The sequence below is a fragment of the Taudactylus pleione genome, unplaced genomic scaffold (genome assembly GCF_031769625.1).
Source record: "Taudactylus pleione unplaced genomic scaffold, aTauple2 ptg000009l, whole genome shotgun sequence".
NCBI lineage: Eukaryota > Metazoa > Chordata > Amphibia > Anura > Myobatrachidae > Taudactylus > Taudactylus pleione.
In genome coordinates, this window is record NW_028284412.1 from 15,467,277 (window position 1) to 15,483,501 (window position 16,225).

Below are 16,225 nucleotides of genomic sequence, written 5' to 3' on the forward strand. Positions count from 1 at the left end.
GTGAAACTCAAGCGATTTTGCTAATTTTTTCGCCTGCCCTAGGCTTGCGATAAAATTAGCAAAATCCCTATTTTTGGGAAAAATTGTGGTGATTCTTACAGAACCCTTTGGACAGCCCCCCTAATGATACTTTAGCGAAATAAAAATTGTAAGTTGCATACTTTGGCGAAAAAACGGCCACTGAAATTTCGGTCACATTTTGTTTTTCCTGTGCAAATTGCTTTTAACGTATTGGGTCTGGTATTTTGGAGGGCCATAAGGATGCGGCCAGTGTTTTAAACATCGCACATGGTTGGCGCAGGTGTTTTTTTTAAACCGCTAAAAAAACACCTGCGCCAGCCACGTGCGATGTTTAAAACACTTGGCGCATCTTTATGTCCCTCCAAAATACCAGCCCCAATACATTAAATGCATTTTTCACGAAAAAAAAAAAATTGATGAAATTTCAGCTGTCGTTTTTCGCCAAAGTACACAATTTACAAAAAACTTTTTTGTTAATGTATCATTAGGGGGGCTGTCCCAAAGGGTTCTGTAAGAAATCCCCACATTTTTACACAAAAATAGGGATTTTACACATTTTCCCCCTTTTTTAAAATGGAGAAAAGTTTCCTCAATTTTGACATGAAAAATCGTCGATAAATTATTGCCAACGCGATAATATAGCTAACAAATCGGGGATATTATCGCGGGTCCGATAATATCGCCGCTAATTGAATACGGCCCTTAGAGCAGATTTCCCATTTGGATATAAACAATATGCCCTCCTATAGTGTATTAATTCACTAGGAGTTTATTTACACATATCACATACAGAATAATTTTTTTTTTAAATAGAATCTTACATTCAGGTGAATGATTGGAGAGAATAGTGTTCCTGAATTCTCCAATCAGTCACTTTAATGTAAGATTCTATTGTATTTTGAGGATGCCTTGTGTACAGAGCTCAGGTGAAACTAACGCGACAGAATGGTCAGGCTACATCTGGAATCAGTCTAAGGCCCGTATTCAATTAGTTTAGCACCCGCAATACTTTTTCACATGCCGTACTTTTCGCCTACATCATGTGTTTCGGCCGTGAAAACTTTTTGGTGAATATGAACCAGGCGTGGTTGTCGGAATTGGGGAAATCAGGCTGACACCCTCCAAAAGATGCACTAACATTGGGGATCAATGTAGATGCCCCCGAATAGCCCTAATAAAGCTATTTGTGTTACTTAAGTAGTGTCAATTGCCTCTAATTAGCGCCTTTACACAAGTGGTGAGGAATAGCATTTAGCAGTTTTTTGGGGTGAAAATAGTCCTGTCAAATTTGGGGTAGTTGAAAATGGGTGCAAGCAAGTTTAAAAAAACGCACCTTAAGCAAACACCTGCAATCAAAAAAACACCTCCCCATACTTGCAGACACCCTAAAAGTCTATTTCGCTAGTTTAAAACTTTGGACTTTGCACTCCCCCCCCCCCTACCCCCCCATTTTCAAAGTGCTTTTTTGGGGTGTTCTTCACTTTTTTTTTTGGATTTTTTTGACACAGTTATACTTTGGTGGGCTGTCCCAAGGGTGCTGAGTTGTTTCCCCAGCTTTGCACCCCAAAATAGCGATTTTGCACTTCTTTTCTCCACCTATTCAGAGGTAAATTTTTTTCGCCTATAAAGGCCCCCATACACGGGGCGATAAAGCAGGCAATCCAACTGATTGGTGCGATTTGCCTTCTACATCGCACCGTGTATGGCCCTGATATCTGCCCGAGCGTGCTCCTGTGGGGTCGTACATCGCACCCTCTGATCTTTCTGCAGGGCCCTAAGATCAGGGGATGCGATGTGTTTTCCCATCGATTGCTATGCGGAGTGAGACGGGGGAGCCGGCATATCGGGCGGTCGGCCACCCGATCGCACTGTGTGTGTGGACCGCCCGATATGTCGGACGATGGATCTCCTGTCGCCTCGCACGGTGCCATTGCATTGCGTTTTTTCGTGTATGTGAAAACTATTTGGAATTGAATACGGCAGAAAGTTTCCGTCTGGCAAAATGACGTCATCCGCAATACTTTTTCACGGATTCCGACTTTTCGAGGGATAATTGAATACGGGCCTAAGGAGGACTGAGACAGCTATATAGCCCAGGAGTGATCAGAATCGGGAGTTTTTTTTAAAGAAATTTGGGAATTTATCAAGCTCATGTGTTTGTCAGGATCGTGTTTTCCGATGGTGTATGTGATCAATCTTACCCGTGTTTAATCCCTTTGTTTCCCTCCCGTACAAACAGCCTGCACATATCAGTGCGATACGTACAGGTTGCTTATGTGTGTGTATGTGTAACTAACTGTTTAATTATATTTTTTTAAATGATGGGGGGCCCCAGCATAGCGAGCTACCCCAGAGCCAGTCCTGGTTTTAAAAATAGGGAGAAAAAAATGCGTGGGGTTCCCCCTATTTTTAGTCTCAGATCTAGCCGGGGTGTAATGCCACAGCCAGGGGACCCATTCACTGGGTCTCCCTGGCCAAAGCATTAACACCCCAAGCTAGTCGGCACAAGCCGTGATCTCAGGGGAGGTGGGGGTCACCTCTCTCCTGAGCACCCCAAGCTTACGGTTAAGTCCCTCTTCCCTGCACCCCTGGCGATGGGTGCAGGGGTAAGAGTGTGACAATTAGAATTATACTATTGTTTTCTTTACAGTGGAAATACATATGCCAGCGTGCCTGCCCTTTGGCACTTGTGGAACTACAAGTGCCAGCAGGAGGCCGGCACCCGTACCCCCACTGTAAAAAGAATTGTCAAAAAAAGACAGTACACACACATCAAAGAATTTCAAAGTTTATTACATAGCTAACACACTCACACATACTTACCTTCTACCAGATGTTCACATCCCCTAACAGTCCCACGGGTTTACCTATGAAAAAAAAAATACAATACTCGCCTACCTCCTGGCGTAGCTTCAATCGAGGGGACTTGGCAAAACAAAACCAGCGCACCCGATCCATATCGGACATGTAGAGATGTATGTGTTAACACATGCATCTCTACTGCGGTGAATGACAGAGATGCATGGTTTCTGTCATTCTCCAGGCCTGCCAGCCAATCTGAGGCCACTCTACAGTTAGCGGCAGCTGATTGGCTGTGACCCACGTGGCTGACAGTCAACAGCAATAATCGTGTCCTGCCCGTGTCTGTCCGTATTTAAACATGGGTAGGAACGATCAGAATCTGGAGGCTTTTTTAAAAAATAAATTGGGGAATTTACCAAGCTCCTGTGTTTGTCAGGATCGTGTTTCCCTATGGTGTATGTGATTGTTTCTACCCACGTTTAATCCCCGTGCCAGCACATATCAGTGAGACACGTGCAGGCTGCTTGTGTGTGTAACTAAATGTTTTTTTTTTTTTTTAAATGATGAGCCCCCCTCCACCAAAGCATAACCAGCCCCAGGCTCCTGAGCCAGTACTGGTTCTAAGAATATGGGGAAAAAAACGTGTAGGGTTCCACCCATGTTTTAGGAACCAGCACTGAGCTCCCAGAGCTAGTCCTGGTTTTAAAAATAGGGGAAACATATGCGTAGGGTACCCCCTATTTTTAAAACCAGCACCGGACTCAAATCTAGCCTCACGTAATTTTTTTTTTTTTTGTAACATTAACCATTTATTGAACACCAAAAGGCAGAAACGTACACATACATTATACACACACACACACACACACACACACACACACACACACACACACACACACACACACACACACACACACACACACACACATATATACCCACTGCTGCGTGCCTCATGAACTTTTAATCTTTTGAAATTCAGATAAGCACACCCCTTTTTTAAATAAGCTATTTATTTTACTTTATCTCTACCATTATTGTATATATGTGATCTAACAGTCTATGAAATTGGTTTTAAATGTTTTTTATTCACCTTGTGTTCACTTATAATACATTGTTATTACTTTTTACATATTTATTAACATTTTTAATTGTCACATATGGCTGGTTGCCATATATCATTTACTAATCGCATATATATATATATATTTATATATATATATATATATAGATATATATAGATATATATATACACACACACACCACAGAGCAGGCGGCACTACGAGACTGTTCAATAGGTGCGAAATGTATTCGGTCATCGATGTTTCGGGGCAACACACCCTTTCAATGATGCATCTTGAGGAAAGGGTATGTTGCCCCGAAACGTCAATGACCGAATAAATTTAGCACCTATTGAAAAGTCTCTTGAGTGCCGCCTGCTGTGTGGTGTGTATGGCGGGGACTTGGAATTGTTTATACAGTGAGTGCCGGATCATTACTGGTTGGTATATAAATATATATATATATAATATATATATATTGTGACACAGTCAGATTAGGAGGTCCCTCTCCTGGGTAGGGGACTCCTTCCTTACACACACACAGCAGCAGGGAAGCAGCACACCAGTCTAGATGCGAGTACAAGCTGGTCGGCGCCAGTCTTTATTGTACAATGTCAGAAATAACATAAAGAAAACATAAACCTGTCGGGGCACTAACTTCACAGGAGGTTCCCTCACTACCAGAACCTGGCAGGGCCTAATGCCCTCACCAGCAACAAAGGCACAGCACAACACTCACAGTTAGGTTTTCAAGTGTCTCTGAGCAAACTCCCTGTCTGCTCTCCCAGGTGAGACACTCAGCCCTAAACACACTAGGCTTATATTGGCCACTCTCAGGTGGAAACCCTAACAAGCCTGTTACCAGGCTAAGAGAACCAAAACCTGGAGTGGCCGTGGGTGGAGCCCTCCCTCTCCTCTCACCCACAACCCCCAGGTCCCAAACCGGCTTTTCAAAAAGCCGAGACTCAAGCCTGCTACACTGCAGACTTTCTCCTGGGGGTTTAGAACACATAAGACAGGAATCTGGGACAAATGTACCTGCCACAGACCACTTTACCAGTGATCCTATCACATATCCCCCCCCTTTGTTTCGACCTGTGGGGCGGAACAACTGAAGCCCCCAAACAATGAACGCGTGACAACGCGTCAGCATTGGCCAGCTGGCTTCCTGGCCTGTGTTCCACTGAAAATTTTAAAGTTTGTAACGCCAAGAACCATCTTGTAATTCTCGCATTACTGTCCTTATTTTCGGACATCCACTTCAGAGGGGCATGGTCAGTGATCAATTTAAACTTTCTTCCAACCAAGTAGTACCTGAGAGCCTCTAACGCCCACTTTATGGCCAACGCCTCCTTCTCCACTGTGGCATAGTTTCTCTCATGTACATTCAACTTTATACTTAGATAGAAAATAGGGTGTTCCTCACCCTCCTTGTTCTGGGACAGGACCGCTCCTATACCTACTTCTGATGCATCGGTTTGTACTATGAATTAGGAGTCATCAGGACTGGTTGGGAACACAACGCTACTTTCAACTCCTGAAAAGCTTTCTCTGCCTCAGGACTCCATTCTACCATGACTTTTTGTTTGCCTTTGGTCAGGTCAGTCAGTGGGACTGCCATGGTGGCAAAGTTGGGTATAAACCTCCTGTAGTACCCCGTAATTCCCAAGAAGGCTCTCACCTGCTTCTTATTCAGAGGCCGTGGCCAGTTTTGTATGGCATCAACCTTATTGAGCTGAGGCTTTATCAGGCCTCTGCCAATGGTGTATTCCAGATATTTCAGTTCCTCCATGCCTAGACAACACTTTTTTGGGTTGGCTGTCAAACCTGCCTTATAGATGGAGTCCAACACTGCTTGTACCCTGGGTAAGTGAGACTGCCAATCAGGACTATGAATGACCACGTCATCCAGATAAGCAGCCGCATACCGTCTATGGGGCCTTAGAATCCTGTCCATCATTCTTTGGAAGGTAGCAGGTGCCCCATGTAGCCCGAAGGGCAACATCTTGTACTGAAACAAGCCCTCTGGCGCTGAAAAAGCTGTCTTTTGTTTGGCGCTCTCGGTTAACGGTACTTGCCAAAACCCTTTGGTTAGGTCAAGAGTGGTTAAATACCTTGCCGTCCCTAGTCTCTCAATCAGTTCATCCACTCTTGGCATCGGGTAGGCATCGAATTTTGAAACACTGTTCAACTTTTGGAAGTCACTGCAGAAACGCACACTCCCGTCGGGCTTTGGAATCAACACAATGGGACTTGACCATTCACTATGTGATTCTTCAATAACCCCTAACTCTAGCATATTTTTTATTTCTTTCGACACCAATTCTCTTTGTGCTTCTGGTAACCTATAGGGCTTTAGATTAACTTTAACCCTTGGGTCAGTGATGATGTCATGTTTAATGACCGAGGTTTTCCCAGGTACGTCAGAGAACAGCACCCTATTTCTGATCAGAAACTCCTTGACCTCTTGTTGTTGAATTGCCGACAGGGTTTTTGCCACTGTCACTTCGGGAACTAAGGGCCCTGGATTTACTAAAGTAGGGTCATTCAACTGCTCCACGGCAAAGACCTCTCTTCTGACCTCTAAATCAGGCAGACGATCAACTGGCCCAACAACACTTCCCACCTCAATGGGAGGCACATCAGTTGGCGGGCCACCGTCACGCTCCGCATTCTCTAGTTCGCCAATCATAGTAGAAAAAGGGAATAACTCTGACTCAGAAGAAACTCCCTCCACTGCATCGACAACCTTCTCAAATGGATCGGGGTTGTTCACTTCTGGAACAAAACGGCTTTCCCACAACTTCCAGAAGTGAGCAAAGTCTCTCCCCAATATTGCATCGTACATCAGACCATGCACCAAACCCACAGAAACTATAGCAGAACCACATGGTGTCTCGATGTTCACCTCGGCAGTAACATAATATCGAGTATCCCCATGTATGCAGGTCACACCAACAGTTTTCCCCTTACGCCTCAAGGGGTTCACCAGCTCAGCTTTTATAAGTGTCACCAAGCTACCAGAGTCTAACAGTGCCTCTACTCGGTTGCCATCTACAATGAGTACACACATGTGCTTATCAGTCTCAGCCTACTGGTCAGCCGTACAGGCTGTCTGTGCAAAGAAAGACCCCCTGCGGTAGACATGAGCAGTATCACATTGCATAGGTTCAGTTGTAAGTGAACAATTAGCGGCAATATGGCCGAAGTCACCACATCGGAAACACTGAGTCATATTAATGACTATTCGTTTACGGGGCAAGAACCTTCCTGGCCTGGCAGGCCTGTCTCCAGGTTCTACACCCTCAGTCTTAGGTACATTCCACCCCCCAGCACCCTTCTCCCCTGGAACAGTCGTACCAGTGTCTGTGGGAGCTCGCCGGTGCGCCATCGGGCCTCGGTGAGGCATACTCATCAGCTCCTCAGCCGCCACGTACCTCTCCACCAGCTCGACCAACTGGTCCGCGGACTTAGGGTCTGCATCGCTCACCCACTTGCGCAGAGTCGCAGGTAACGATCGCAGGTACCGGTCCATCACGACCCTTTCCACGATCTGTGGTCCCGTCAGTGTCTCGGGCTGTAGCCATTTTGAGGACAGATGGACGAGGTCATGCATCTGCGAACGTGGAGGCTTGTCCATATGGAACTCCCAGCGGTGGACCCGTTGGGCACGAACAAAGATGGTGACTCCCAAGCGAGTTAGGATCTCCTGTTTTAGTTTTTTATAGTCCTTGGCATCAGCCAGGCATAAGTCGAAATAGGCCTTTTGTGGCTCCCCAGACAAAAAAGGTGCCACCAGACTTGCCCACTGCTCCTTGGGCCAACTCTCCCTTTCGGACGTTCTTTCAAATGCGGTGAGGTAGGCCTCCACATCATCGCTCGAAGTCATCTTTTGGAGGAAGTGACTGGCTCGTACGGAGTGAGTGGTGGTGGGAGGACCCGTATTAACATCTCTGGTCCGGGCGACCAGGTGCTGTACCACCTCTTTTATGGCCTGGCTGTTTTCCGCTAAGGCCTGGCGGGTTTCCTCGATGGCGACCTGTTGTTGCCTCTGGGCTGTCTCCAAGGCCAACAGTTGTACACTGGTGGATTCCTGCAGAGCCCTGGTAGATTCCTGCTGAGCTGCTGTAGCTTGGAGCAAGGCCTTAATAATGTCCTCCATTTTGTCCTGGGGTGTAGGTTGGAAGCTGAACCTTGCCTCTCTGAGCATTGGCTGACGCCTCCTCTATGGGACTCCAAGGACACAGCGTTATTTCCACACTCACAAATTGGGTGTCTGTCCCTTTAATTTTTAAACGGAAAGTTTTCCTCTCGCTGCAACTTCAGTGTGTGTGGGTGCCCGCATTCTCCACCATATTGTGACACAGTCAGATTAGGAGGTCCCTCTCCTGGGTAGGGGACTCCTTCCTTACACACACACAGCAGCAGGGAAGCAGCACACCAGTCTAGATGCGAGTACAAGCTGGTCGGCGCCAGTCTTTATTGTACAATGTCAGAAATAACATAAAGAAAACATAAACATAAATCCTAGCCCTGTCGGGGCACTAACTGCACAGGAGGTTCCCTCACTACCAAAACCTGGCAGGGCCTAATGCTCTCACCAGCAACAAAGGCACAGCACAACACTCACAGTTAGGTTTTCAAGTGTCTCTGAGCAAACTCCCTGTCTACTCTCCCAGGTGAGACACTCAGCCCTAAACACACTAGGCTTATATTGGCCACTCTCAGGTGGAAACCCTAACAAGCCTGTTACCAGGCTAAGAGAACCAAAACCTGGAGTGGCCGTGGGTGGAGCCCTCCCTCTCCTCTCACCCACAACCCCCAGGTCCCAATCCGTCTTTTCAAAAAGCCGAGACTCAAGCCTGCTACACTGCAGACTTTCTCCTGGGGGTTTAGAACACATAAGACAGGAATCTGGGACAAATGTACCTGCCACAGACCACTTTACCAGTGATCCTATCACAATACATACACACCCACGCGGCCCAAAGACCCACCCACACGATACAGGGACACCGCTGTCCCCGGATGACAAAATTTTGAGACATCAGACGCCCTTGTAAAGGCAGAGTGACACATGATCACTAAGTGCCAAGATCATATCCAGATATTGAGGATACCGCAGATTAGGACAGAACGAGACGCACACAAGAATACTCACCATTTTTAACTGTTGCCGTCTGCAGAAGAAAGAATTGAAATAGTATTTTGCTCAGGATGGGATCTATTTTTAAGTTCTATTTTTGCACCATGTTTGGTTTTATTACACCCGTGATTCTAATCACGATTTTTGGTAAATTCCTGTGTTGTAATCCTGTCTAGGGAAAGTACTGCCATGTTCAGACCATGGTGTATTCATTTCTAGTTGTATTTTCTGGTTCATTTTAATTCAAAATATAGCAGTGATCAGCTCTAAAGATACAGAAAATACCCACATTTTCTTCTTCAGGGTCCATAGGGATCCACAGGGATACCATGGGGATAATGTGGTTGTAGAGATCCAGGCAGGAAACCGTTAAAGCTTTCAGCTCCCAGGATGCCTCGGGTCCTCCTCCTTATATACCTCGCCCCTAGCCACAGGCCTTCAGTTGTTCGTTTAATGCGGCAGGTATAAGACGCACCTTTGTAACGTTTTATTTTTATGTTTTTGTGTTGTCAGTACTAAGCATCTGATTTAAAACGCATGTACTGCGACTCCATCTACCTCTGTCGCAACACCAGTAACAGGACTGGTGATTCCGGCGGGTCACGGCTAAATTTGCTAGCAGCGATAGTGTGGGATCCAGACTGCAACCGGACGCATGGAGATGAAAGGTAAGGCTATTCCTCCCTTACGGGGAATCGCCTCTGCAGTAAGGCCTTATCGTCTGACGCTGGGGATCAATGCTTCTGCTGCCATGACTTAGTGTACCCGGTCGGTAGATGCAGCTTAGGGGAGGTCAGCGGTCCCCCGGCAGCAACTCCCCCAACTCAGACGCAGAACCATCAAAGGTTTTTGCGCACCTGGGTTGCTCCGCCTATCCTCCACGTGTATATGACAATCAATGTCCACAATCAGTGCGCTGCTCTAGCTGTTGGCCTCAGGAGGGCTTGGGTCAGGCTCCCTGTATACCTTTACCTTGGATAATGTATATAGGGCCTGATTCAGAGCCGGACGCTCTGAATCAGGGCGTTTTGTTGTTTTTTTGGAGCGGCCTCCTGGCCGCTTGCATAGCTGTGGGTGAGCACCCACAGCTATAGCGAGCGGCCAGGTTGATGGTCGCGATGGTCAAGACCATCGCGACCATCGGGCTTGCGACGAGACTCTTGTGGTAGGGTCTCGTGGCCGCAAGCCCCAGAGAGCTTCTGGCTCTAATAGAGCCGGAAGCTCTCCCACTGACATCACTGGTGATGTCAGTGGGGCCGCCCACAAACGGCAGGCGTTCGCTTGGGAACGCCTCTGTTTGTGAAGCCACTCCCCGGCCACGCCTACCAAACGGGACGAGCTGTCAATCACCATCGACAGCTCACCCCCTTTGGTGCGAGACCCGGAGCGACGGAGCACCCGGAGCTAGCCGGGTCTCGCGCATGCGCATGAGCCAGCTCCGTCGTGCGCATGCCCAGTGGGCAAACATCGACCCGGTTGCGAGCGCTCAGCGCTTGCGACCGGGTCTGAATCAGGCCCATAGTGCTCTGTATCCTACCATTCCTTGTGTTTGTGTAGTTGATTTAGAGCAGGAATGGGGAATCTCAGGCCCGGGGGCCGTATAAGGCCCACGGAATCAATTTGTCTGGCCCTCTGAGCTTTTTTCTGCTAGCCTCATCTGGTTAGCGGGGTGTCATTCTAGGAATGACACCCTGCATCCAGAATCTGTGCAGCAGTGCTGCCTGGAGCATCCTTAGGGCGCTTCAGGCGGTCACACCGCTGCGCTTGCAGCTCCCGGAGTATCTGGGACATCACACAGAGGGGGCGTGGCCTGCACCAGACCCACGAATGACGGTATATATATCCAAATGGCCCTCGGCAGAAAAAATGTCCCCACCCTTGATTTAGAGTCTATTGTAATTATATTACATATGCATTGCATGTGACTGTTTGCTAGCTGCTGTAATGATTCTGTCTTTTATTTCTGTCTGTCAATTATAACTATCACTGTTTTTTCTCTACATCCCTGTGGGGTGGAGGTTTTTCTTTGGGTACTTCATATTCACTAAGGATTAGTGAAGGCTGTCACATTACATTGCATTTATTGCCTTTATTTTGAATATGTGAAAAGAAACAGGAGGGGGAGGCCCCTGTGCTGGTTTCATGCAAATCATGTATGGCCTATGTGTCCTCTCAGGATGTAAAGGATGGTTTGTGTGTGTCACAACCTGGGTCTGTTTCCCCTGTCGCCGTGTCACTTGCCGATTCTGCCAACGGTCTCTATCACATTCCAGACGCACAGGCTTCAGTGTTTCTCGGCCTGCTAGACCCCAAGCAAGATCTAAGCCTACTACAGAGTACTGCATTGACAAGTCCTGATCACCTGACTGTAGCGGCCTCGCTGTACCACCTGTCTCTACTCAGCCTACCCCAGGTAACCCTGGGGTATATATCCCAGCTGCTGACTCTACCTAATTGCCAGTACAATGTCTAACCTCAGTTCCTACTGAGTGAGCTATACTGAGCTCCTGTTGCTTACTTGTATACAGTTTGTGCAGTTTTGCTTCCTTCTGCTATACGGATTCCTGCAAGTGATTTACACCTGGGGAAGCTATCCCACTGGCTGCACAGAGACTCTCCACCTGTTCCTGATATCTGAACCTGCAATTTGCCTGTGTATATCATTCTCATTGCATGGTGAGCGTTCTTGGTTCCTGCACCATTGATGCCGTTCCTGGTATCATCATCCACTATCCATACCGGTGTCCGGTCTGAATCCGGGTTCTGTCTATGCCTGAGGCAGCTATCCCACTAGTTGCACAGAGAATACCTACCTGTTCCTGTTATCCGAACCTACAACTCGCCTGTGTATACCATTCCCACTACATGGTCAGTGTTCCTAGTTCCTACTCCATTTGATGCCGTTCCTGGTATCACCTACTACCCATTCTGGTGATTTGTCTGCATCCGGTCCTTCTACCATCTGAGTGCTCCTGGATCCTGGACTACAGCGCCAACCCAGTTTCAGCCTGGTGAATACGTTGCCAAGATCTACCACTCCAGCATTCCGGTTACAGTAAGAAGAGTGTTTTTATTATATATCTACAGTATTAATCCAGTATCAGCCTGGTAAATCTACTGCCACACTCTCCTCTGATTGCACATAACAACTTGTCTTCAACACCGACGTCCCTGTTGGTCTAGTGGGTATCTCTCCGCCGAGACCCAGGTTCGTTTCCCAGTTAGGGAAGTGTTCTTCATTACATGCCAGGATGTCTCCTTAGGCCGGCCAGCTTTCATTACACACCTCCAGACACCAACACAGACGAATATCAGACCAGTGTCGCAAACAAATTCTAGTCTGACAATGTTTTGTTAGTTATAAAGAGCCACGTCCCCAGTCCAGTTTACCTGTCCCTGAACAAGAGCCATCTTGGGTGTCCTCTTTGTCCCAGTTAATGAAGCAGTTTGTGGATCGTATGGCTGGTCCCACACTGCCTCATTGGATGGGTGTCCACAGCATGCCATGTTTGCACCTCCTATGCATCCCTTCTGGAAGGATGTTTATGGCCATTCTACTCAGAGTATGGCACCATCTAATGTTAAAAGCAGACCAGTAGTTATTAAGGCGCCTAAGTGCAAGTTATCTTTTTTATCAGTCTGCTCAACATATGGATTCAGACGCTCGGGGGAGGAGGACCATCAGTCCACAATGAATGTTCCTTCTTTGTTGAGGGCGGTTAAATCAATCCTAGATATTCAGGATGATGAACGTAAGGTGGCCAAAACTGAGCTTCCTTTATCTGAACAGCTCACTGAGCTTATGGAAGAGGCAGGGGGTAACCTGGACAAATGGTTTTATGTGAATAAAAGAAAAACATAGTTGTATCCTTTCCCAGCTTATGAATGACCTAAGTGGGAGGTACCTCCTACTGTGGATGCTCATGTGACGCATTTAGTCAGAAATGCTACATTGCCTATTCCGTCAGCATCTTCTCTAAAGAATTTAACAGATAGAACAATTTAAGCATGTCTTAAGGCAATATTTTCATCATCTGGAGCTGTTACTTGTCCAGCTATGGCTAGAGCCTGGGTAGCCAAAGCTGTTGAAGAATGGATGGGGGCATTGGAAGACTCTCTACCAGATGCTACCAGAGAACAGATGATGTATATCTCCCACATACGGGAAGCGGCTTCCTATCTGGGAAGAACTGCCGTAGATGCTGGAATTTTTGCTTCTAAGGCCTCAGCAGCTTCACCAGTGGCACGCAGGGCCCTTTGGTTAAGATCCTGGAAACCTGATACAGGATCAAAGAAGGCACTGGAAGTCTTGCCTTTCTATGGAAAGGTACTTTTTGGAGCAGAGTTAGATAAGATAATGGCTACTCTGGCAGCTTCAAAGTCAGCAGGTCTGCCATCTACGGCTACAATAAAGTCTAGTCAGGTTTCTTTTTGCTCCTTTCGTCCTCATTGACGAGCAGGGAACAAATGGTTGATAGCAAAGACGCTTATTCTCCTCACAATCTTTTCTGCCAGCAGTCTCTCTGATTTTGCAGCGCTATCTTGTTGCTCCCCATTTTTTATTTTTCACCAGGATAGAGCTGTTTTTCGTACAAGGGAGGGTTACCTTCCTAAGGTAATGTCCTGTTTTCATGTAAATGAAGAAATTGTAGGTCCATATTTTCAGGCTCTAGATCTTTCTGTAGGGGAAGCCTCCCTGGATGTAGTTTGCTCTCTGTATCTATGTAGAGCGTACAGACTCCGAAAATCAGATGCTCTTTTTGTAATATATGCTTTTCACAAACGAGGATGGCCAGCTAACAAGCAGACTCTGGCGAGATAGCTACGCATGACTATCTCTCATTTGCACACACAGGCTGATCTCCCTGTCCCAAGCATCAAAGAAGTGACAAGGGTTCTGATTTGGGCAGAACCTCATCTTCCAGCAATCTCTGCAATATACATACCGGTACTACTCATTTGGGAAGCAGACTTCCTAAGACGCCAGGACATACACACCGGGGAGTGGTCTCTCCGTCCGGGAGTATTTCAGCTTCTGATAAACAAATGGGATCTACCAGAAATAGATCTCATTGCATCACGTCACAACCACAAGATCCCCCTGTCCCAAGCACGGTGACAGCACATTGTACTCGGTCTGTAAGGCCATCATGGGCGTTTAGTCGTGGTGGCTCTGCTGAACAGTTGTGTAGGGCAGCCGTGTGGTCTTCTGTCCACACTTTTCTTTGGCTCAATGCCTTTGATACTTTTGCCTCTCAGGATGCCTCCTTTGGGCAACAAGTTCTCCTTTCTGCTCATGAGAGTCCCCCAGCTTAGGGGAACTGCTTTAGGACATCTCCATGGTATCCCTGTGGTAGACTTACCTTGATAACTCATTTTCTTCAAGGTTCACACAGGGCTCCCACCCTGACGCACCTGGCTGCATGGGTAATTTTTTCTTTAGGTTACGGACTCCCTTATTGTGTGTAAGAGTGTTTCTGGTGTACGATTGCTCTTCGTTCTCTTTCCTTCTCCTGCCACGAGGCTTGTTAATAAAACTGAAGGCCTGTGGCTAGTTACGGGGTATGTATGGAGGAGGACCCGAGGCATCATGGGAGCTGAAAGCTTTAACTGTGCTGCCTGGAACTCTTCAACCACATTATCCCCATGGTATCCCTGTGGACCCTATGGACCTCGAAGAAAAGGAGTTATTAAGGAAAGTTTACCATAACTCTTAATTTTTTCATAGTGAATTTCCGTGTTTGTAAAAATTGCAATTTACCCCCGTGATTGCAATCTCGCATCAACAAGATTGTTAAAAATTTACCCCTAAGACTGTTTGTGTGAAGCTGTAGCAGTCAAGCTGCAGGCCAGTTACATATTTGCAGGAGGCAGGGAGGACTACTGTGTGACTTTGTGGAAGTCAGGCCAGGGGGCCATGACTATACCTGTGAGACAGGACTACAAGAGACTGTGGCCCTCATTCAGAGCCGCTCGCAAAAAGCGAGCGCTCGGTCTGAATGAGGGTGGCCGCTTTGCATTTCAAAGCCAGCCTCCTAGCCGCTCGCTAAGCTGTGGGTGACCACCCACATCTTTAGCGAGTGACCAGGTGATGGTCACGATGGTCAAGACCATCGGAGCTTGCGACGAGACCCTTGGGGTAGGGTCTCGTCTACCTCAAGCCCCATGTAGCTTCTTGCTCTAACAGAGCAGGAAGCTATCTACTGACATCACTGATGATGTCAGTAGGGCCGCCTACAAATGCCAGGCATTCCTTCAAGAATGCCTCCGTTTGTCCGGCCACCCCGCCTATAAAACGGTGGTGATCGGGTGCTGAAAATGCTAACTGCATAAAATGCTAACTGCATAAAAATTAAAACATCGAGTGTCAGAATAGTGCCTCACCACCACATCGCCCCTGAATGGGGAAATGAGTGAATAAAAGACCAAAAACCAAGAAGAATGTAAAAGTATAAGAAATAAACAGCAGATGAACATATGACATGAAAACTAACTGAATATGCAAATATATGGGTAATTGCAAGGACAGCTTAGAGAAAAAACACAGGGCAATATCAATGATATCGTATGGAGCAAACTGTCATCAAGGAAGAATGAAATTAAAAATAAACAATCACTTAATAATCATGGAATCTGAAGTGTGTCAATGTATGACCGAATGTGTCAAATATGTAAAGTACAGTATGTGAAAAAGTGTGACCGTGTGTGTCTGAAACCTAATGGTGGTGTAATGAAAATGTGAAAGAGTGATGAAGAATGTGACCGTGTCAATGTGTGTATAGTGTGTGAATCAGGGTATTGTAGGAAAGTAAGGTAACTGAAAAAAACGACTGTTATGTGCCTGGAAAACTTAAAGACATGGGGCCAAATGTAATAGGGTGTCAGTTTTAGTAACAGTACAAACTCGCACTTTTAAACAGTGCGAGTTTGTACTGAAACTCGCAAATTCAATAGCCTGCGAACTTTTCAGCTCGAGGCTACTGCTTTTGCGAGTTTAGGACTATGTAAACTGACACCTTTTAATGCGAGTAGCATTAAAAGGTGCGAGTTTTAGAGAAGCCATCACAGATCAGTGAGATCCGTGATGGCTTCTGTGTGTGTTAAAAAAAAAAAAAAAACATGCACCCCCTCCCCAAAAGCATAACCAGCCCTGGGCTTTATAAAGCCTGTTTTGGTTCAAAAAATACAGGGGCCAAAA